The 7,375-nt window shown below is 38.7% G+C and overlaps 1 long non-coding RNA gene across 1 annotated transcript; it reads left to right on the forward strand.

Annotated features, from left to right (window-relative positions):
- The first annotated feature begins 1,023 nt into the window (after positions 1-1,023).
- Positions 1,024-4,890, forward strand: LOC107662040 (uncharacterized). Its single transcript, XR_001631172.1, has 3 exons — positions 1,024-1,090; positions 4,083-4,185; positions 4,757-4,890. It is a non-coding gene; the product is annotated as an uncharacterized LOC107662040 (long non-coding RNA).
- The last annotated feature ends 2,485 nt before the right edge of the window (positions 4,891-7,375 follow it).

Below are 7,375 nucleotides of genomic sequence, written 5' to 3' on the forward strand. Positions count from 1 at the left end.
CCACCCCGAGAAACCAATCGTCCAACCTTGAGGGTTCGGGACGCGGTGGAAGATTCCACTCGAGCCCGACACTCTTGGCGGCCCGGGAAAGCATAGCCATCATTTCCGGATCCGAATCCGGCACGGCTGGCCGTCCAGGGGGCGGCAGCGCTGACGGATCTTCCTCGCACAGGAAAATTCTGGCTCAACCTCCGATGCAGCGATCGACATCCGATCGTCGGGGGGAACCTGGCAAGGTACAGGTGATACCCTTTTTGAGGGTCCAGTCTGCTGGACAGCCCCACTGGTTTCGGAGTGCCGGCGGACAGAGGAGCCCTCGGAGGGGAATTCCTCACTGTTACTGTAAGACCAGTCCGGCCAGTGACAGAAGTAGGGCGCCCCCGGTTGCCGCCAGAGGGAACCCTAGATCTAGGCAGTGGCACGGGCACTCCGCCCCTTTGCAGGAAACGGAGTCTGGTCCGCAGCTCCGAGACGGTCATACTCCCGCAATGGGAGCATGACTCCTCCACGAAAGCCGCCTCAGCGTGCTTAATGCCCAGAAACGAGAGGCAGCAATCGTGACCATCACCCGGCGCCAGGTAACGACCGCATCCAAAAACGCACAGATGGAAAGGCATCTTTAAAAAGACGCGTCTTTAAAAAGACGTTCCACCCGTGGAGCTCTTTTAGAAATGCTCTTTTAGTGTGCTGAAGCGGACAGGGGAGATGGCCGCCTGCAACACACACAGGGGGTAGTGCAGCCTGATGTGTGCAACCCACACGACACGGGAAAACCACCGCCGCTGAAGTGCCGTACCGCCAGCATGAGAGCCCTCGAAGAGCGTGCTTGAACTCGAACTGTAGATTCACTCGGTAAGCAGAAGGTCAGGAGCAGAACGATAGAACCATTCGGCTCCGAAGCGAAAAGCTGAATATGCGCTGCATCTGCTGCCTACTTATACTCACGCTGTGTATGTAAGTGAATGACTTTGTAGGAAGTGAAGGGGACTGCTGATTTCTTAATTATACTTCTTCCAGTGGCCTTGGAGACACAAAGAGCTAAACTGCCCTCATTGCCAGTAAATTACACCGGAAAAGCCTGCACCCAAAGGTCATTTGGTACTGATGCTTCAGAATGTGAACACACTGTGTGATGCACTGAAAACAGAGATGAATATGATATTCTTTTTTTCTCCAGAAGATGCTGTTTCTTGACACTTCAACTGTACTACGAGGTTGACATTATATAATAGACAATCAATCTATCTATCTATCTATCTATCTATCTATCTATCATCTATCTATCTATCTATCTATCTATCTATCTATCTATCTATCTATCTATCTATCACACAGTTATTTAACATTATTTAATAGTTCTGAAATATTTCAATAATTATTTAACATTAAACAGCATTTTTGTTATTGTTAACATGTAACAATGAACTAACAAAGAGCAGTGCTTTTTAACTAATGTTAACCAACAGTAATAATTACTGTAACAAACGTATTGCTCGTTGTTAATGTTAGTAAGCTGTAAAGAGAGAGAGAGAGAGAGAGAGAGAGAGAGAGAGCATATCACGTTTATTTTTTAATTATAACAAAATAATGTCTTACAACGTAAACTCTGTAATAAGGAATGCTAACATATTAAAAAAATGATATGATTAGTAAGTCACGGCAACTTGTGTCTTAACTTTAAATCACCAAATGAAGTTGAGCACCCCCCCCCCTGATTTCCTAGTCTAGTTTTTTTTTTTTATATATAAATTTACAATTGAAATTACTTGTACAACAAAGTTGATTATACTTAACAATTTAAGGCAGCAACTTAAGTTTTTAAGATGAGTGTGTTGTTGAATCCCATAGCAGAGGGAAAAAGCTTTCTTAATCCAAACGTTTTTAGTAGTTCACACACTGGACACAAGAGCTATCTTGTTCTAACAGCACTGCACACTTTCCATTGGATGATCCCTGACAAAATTATTCAGAGACCTCAAAAAAATAGCCTGCACATAGTCAATTCAAAACAAACAAACAAACAAAATAATAATAATAAACAAACACCCATTTTGTCATCTTTTATTCACTCTGATTTAGCGCGTCAGCTACTCAGATTTAAGCAAAATTGCAAAATCCCCAAAACATGGAAAGTTTTTGCAACTATGAAAACCAAACTACTGGGTACTTGGTTTTTGTGAAAGCTCATCCAATTACAAGAAGGCCAGGAGTTTTAATTACTGTCATGGAGGTCAAATGTTTGTAAGGTGTTCAATGTCAGATCTGTTGACAGAGCAAGCGGGGTAGCTGTGTAAAGAATCATTTCAAGTCCGCAGTACTCTGTGCTTTGAACAAGACACACAAATGCATTTTTAATTAATTAAGGTAAAGTTAGGGACTTAAAAGTCAAGGTAATTATTTGTCCTATGCTATTCCCTTTAATCATGAAAACACATTTGTGTTGCCAGCACCACTGACAGGATCTTGTCAAATTGACTATAAAAACAAAGCATCTACACATGCTAATAAATTACATAAATTGTGTTTTGAAAAGTGAGTAGACAGTAGCAATTTGTATAAAAATGCATATTCATATGGGCTCAAATGTAGCTTGCCTTGCATGACACTGAGAGAATGAATCATGGCCCATTTTGGAAATGGACTTTATTTATAGCTTTTAAAGTCTCGTGATTTATTTTATTTTTTTCTCTCCAAAAGCCCATGCACTTTCTCTCATCTCTCCGTCAGAGCAAGATTAGCTTAATACATAATTTCTCAGAATTGCATTAAAAGTAATACTCAATAACCAGTCATACAATTAATTGTTTATAAGGGCGACACAGCTGTCCCTGGAAGCCTTAAGAGCCGTCTTTCATTATTCAGTCTCCGGCAGTGAACAATATAAGAGTATATTCAGCTGCAAGCCATAAAATGATGTTTATGTAACAGCATTTATAAGATTAAGCATTGAATTTGAAACTTTACTGTATATTTGCATTGAAGAATTTTGTTCATTAGTGTAATTTAAATAATTTTCTGTATCACATCAGCTAGAAATATCTGGCAGTAAACGAGTATCACATATTGCCACAGCTAACCCACAGGCTACTGGGTAAAAGAATAAATATGCACACTTAAAAAAGCTTTGGTTGACTTACAGCTATTACTATCCTAGTGTAGCTCTTGGGGCAAGGCAAACTGCCAAAGCACACTCGCCCTATGAGGTGGCACACGGTTAAAAAAACAAACAAGTAGCGCACAGCAACGTTCACCACCTCCTACTAAGTGCACCACAAAAACTGTGCACGTTCCAGATATTGTACAAGGGGCATTACGCGCAATGGACATTATGCCTTTTTATGATAAATAGCCGCTCTTAAAGTACACTAGTTTACCAGAGGATTAAAAAACGCCTTTTGTCTGTGCATGGATATTCAAATTAAGGCAGATTAGTGTTATTGTGAACACATTTACACTACATGCTGCGTGTTCTTTCAAATGATCGTAACTTAATGATTGGCATACAGAGCAACACATGATGGGAAGTGTTGTCAATGATTGTTTGTACAGATGAGTGTCCAACAGAGATCCATTTATGTGTTATTCATGTATAGCTGATGATTTTTCTCTCCAAAAAATGTTGAATTATATGTAAGTCCATTCTGCTGAAAGTGTTCTCACTGATTGCACCTGCATTTCCAAGCAATCGCAATGTTTCAGGCTATTTTTACCTGGTCAATACATGATAACAAATATAACTCTCAGCATCATCAAAGATGAGCCTTATCAACAAAGATGAGACTCTGACAGTCATTTTGTTCTCAAAGCGACAAAAGAAGAAAATAACTGTTCTATGAACCATTACAGGAAGTTAAACCATTTAGTGTGACATTTTTATTCTGCTCCAAATGTGTGCAAAACATATCAAAGTGTTTTGTTATATAACAGCAGCTTAAAACATAGACAATAAAATAATATACATCTGTAGATGGCTTATTTCTGCAGTAAGAAAAGTGTAAACATATCAAAGTTGGCTTGATTGTGCAAATCAATGTGACACACAATGTGACAAAGGTTTCGAATTGTGTTTTCATTGAACACAGTCTCAAGGATTGCTGGAATCTTCCACATGCACATTAGCAGGATATCATCTCCTCTTTTGAAACCGCAGAGACACAGTAGTTTGCTCACTGTTCCAATTCCAAGGTCAGTATATACAATCGAACAAACAACAACCCCTGACCATTCAGTCTATAGCATTCAGGAAGAAAATGCATGCATGCTCCACAGAAAATATGTCAATGCAAAAACATCACGAAACACCACAGCCATTCTTAAGAACACTGAAAATTTAACCGCATGACCTAGGGGTGATACAATACATAACATACAATACAATGGCCTTACAAAAAAACTCTTCAGAAACAAGCAAATTTCCACTCAAGTTCCTCTGAGGTGAACTGGACATGACCGAGTGTGAAGGCTAGCTCGTTGTATGCAGGCTGGAGCAGCTCTGGTATCTGAACAGCAAGGCACTAAACAGTAAAAAAAATAAATGCATACATACATACATACATACATACATACATACATACATACAGTACATACATAAATAATAAAAAAGGGCCACAAGAGAGGAAATAACACAAAGCTGCAAGTGGTTTCAGCTAAAGAAAAAAGAAAAAGAAAAAGAAAAAAAAAAAAGGATGCCAGCACTACAGGTTTGTGAGTAAAAAGTGAGAAGACTGCTAATGTTTCTTTGCCTTCCCACACACAGATTGATTGACCCGGACCACCAAGGAAACCCGACAACCTCCTCGCCTGATCAACTGAGACAATTCTCACTGATATCTTAAAACTGCAGGCCTAAACAAGGCCACAACCATGCATATTTTGACATGCACGAGTATTTTCCCCCACCCTGATTCCCTCTTTAATTAAATAGTTCTCTCATTGAATGGTTTCATGCCTAAATTCATCCTTTAGATAAAAGAAAACCTGCAAACATGTAGCATAATTTTTAAATCATTATTTAGTTTTAGTTAAAGAAACAAAAAAAATGCTCATATTTTAGTTTGAGGACTAATTCTCGCTATTAACTAACTACTAACTATGATGTTTGCCTCAGTAAACTCCTAATCTGCTGCTTATTAATAGTTAGTAAGGTAGGTGTTAGGTTTAGGATTAAGGGATCTAAAATATGGTCATGCAGAATAAGGCATTAATTAAGGTATGTGCTATAAGTACTTATAAACAGCCACTATGCTAGTAATATGCATGCTAATAAACAAGCAGTTGATAGTGAGAATTGGTCCCTAAATTAAAGTGTTACCAAAAATACCATTTACTCCATTTTTCCCCAGTGAAAGAAAGAAATCAACAACATTTTCGCTGGAACTTACTTGCTGGAACATACAGACTGAAGTAGACCTGTTGAGTTAAAATTTCACCTATATGTAGTCACCTCCAAGCTTCTAACAAAAAGTGCTGCAATAAAGGAAACTCCAAACTGCTGAGAAAAAGAAGTTATTCAGAAACATCAGTTTGGAAAAGGTTTCAACGCCTTTTTGGATTAAACAAGGCAACAACCATGCTGGACCATTCTCATCCATCCCTCTGCTGCCACTGATGAAGGTCTACTTTGAGTCATTTGGAGCAAATCGCTAAGGCCACTATAATAGCATCATGAATATATATTGGTTGCAAACTTTGCAAAACTAAATTGACACTAACCATGAGAAATGTTGCTGTTCAAAGCCTAACACATATGAACCAATACACACATAGTATGCTCTTGATGTACAGTGTTAAAACTGGTTCGCTAACTATCTGAACATGTCCTGCATCTTGGCAGGGACTATACATGGCAGGTGAAGAGGTGGGATCCGTGACCATTCGAGCCCATCTGCTTGATGGTGCAACCATTGTCAAATGAATTTCAAGAAAATTTGCTCTCAGCTCACCCTACATGACTTTGTCTTCTCATCTGAGTGCCTGCTCATGGTTGAGATTGGGGAACAATCAGAAGAAAACTATAATCAGAGATCAGTTCAGAGACCCCTAACCACTCGTTCTGGTGGTTGATGGATGTAATTGTCTATCCACATCAAGACTTTGCAACAGCCTAGAAGGATGATGTAATCGTCTGTTATGAGAGCATCCGATATGAGTTCAGAAGGTGCAAGAAGAATTGCCTGAAGAAGCGACATCCAGGGTTATAAGAAACATGTTACCTGGGCTTCCAGATCAGATGTAGCATAATAAAGCTGCAGGAAGACGGTGGAAGCGGTCAAGTCTTTTTCCAGACCCACTGCAAATAGGCAGGTACATGCTATCGAGAGGTTTGCAGGTTATTACAGGTGCTCCATGCCCCTTAATTTCTCTCCTGTACTCTCTAACCTGACAAGGAAAGAGCAGTCAAGAAAAATAGTTGAGCCTGAGAAAGTGGAAGCTCTCATTACAGAGCCATTTTTGCATATTGAAAGTATGACATTGCCTACCTGGGATGACATCTCACCCTGGTCACACTGCAGCAGAAGACAAGGGCTAAAAGATAAGATGGTACCACAGAAAAAAAGAGTAAGGCCTCACAACAGGGTTCAATGTGTGAACATGAATGTAAATGCACAATATTTATAAAATCTAAAAACAATATTTAATCTAGATACTCTAAAAGCCATTCACACCAAGAATGATAACTATCAAAAAAATAACTATAATGATATTACATTAGCATCCGCACCAGCATATGCTAACCTTCTGTTAATCAGTGTGAGCTGTAGTTTTGTCATCTGTCGCTTTAAATGCTTCAGGTCTGATCCTGACTAGCTGTTAGTTTTCTGTTATAATTTCAGTTTTAGTTAATTTAGTAAGTCAAATTAAACTACCTTAAAATCTTGACTTGGCTTATGACATATATATGTATACATACACACACACACACACACACACACACACACTCACACATATACAGTCAGCTAGTTGCCAAGTCAAAGACTGAATTAGCCTTAAATGTTTACAATACAATTGAAACATTTGATGAAATGTATAATATATGAATATACTATTGTTTAATAGTTAAACATGGATTTGTTCATTATATTAACTTATGTTGGTTTATACAAATTGAAAGATTCAACATTTATATGCAGAAATTACCATTAAGCAAATAATAAAATACTGTGGGAAAAAAAAAAGAAAAGTTAGTTCAGGTTAGCTATTGCATTGCAGACAGAGCCTTATTTTAAAGATGTTTAACAGACAAAAGTCATACAAATCTGGAATTTTAGATTTGTGCTATTTCATTTTTAGCCCACTAGCATCAGTGCTAACACCATTAAAAAGGCATAGAGTATATATGCTGCAACACACAACAAAACAAAAACCACATGGGTGA

Source organism: Sinocyclocheilus anshuiensis, unplaced genomic scaffold (assembly GCF_001515605.1).
Source record: "Sinocyclocheilus anshuiensis isolate Anshui unplaced genomic scaffold, SAMN03320099.WGS_v1.1 scaffold535, whole genome shotgun sequence".
NCBI classification, from domain to species: domain Eukaryota; kingdom Metazoa; phylum Chordata; class Actinopteri; order Cypriniformes; family Cyprinidae; genus Sinocyclocheilus; species Sinocyclocheilus anshuiensis.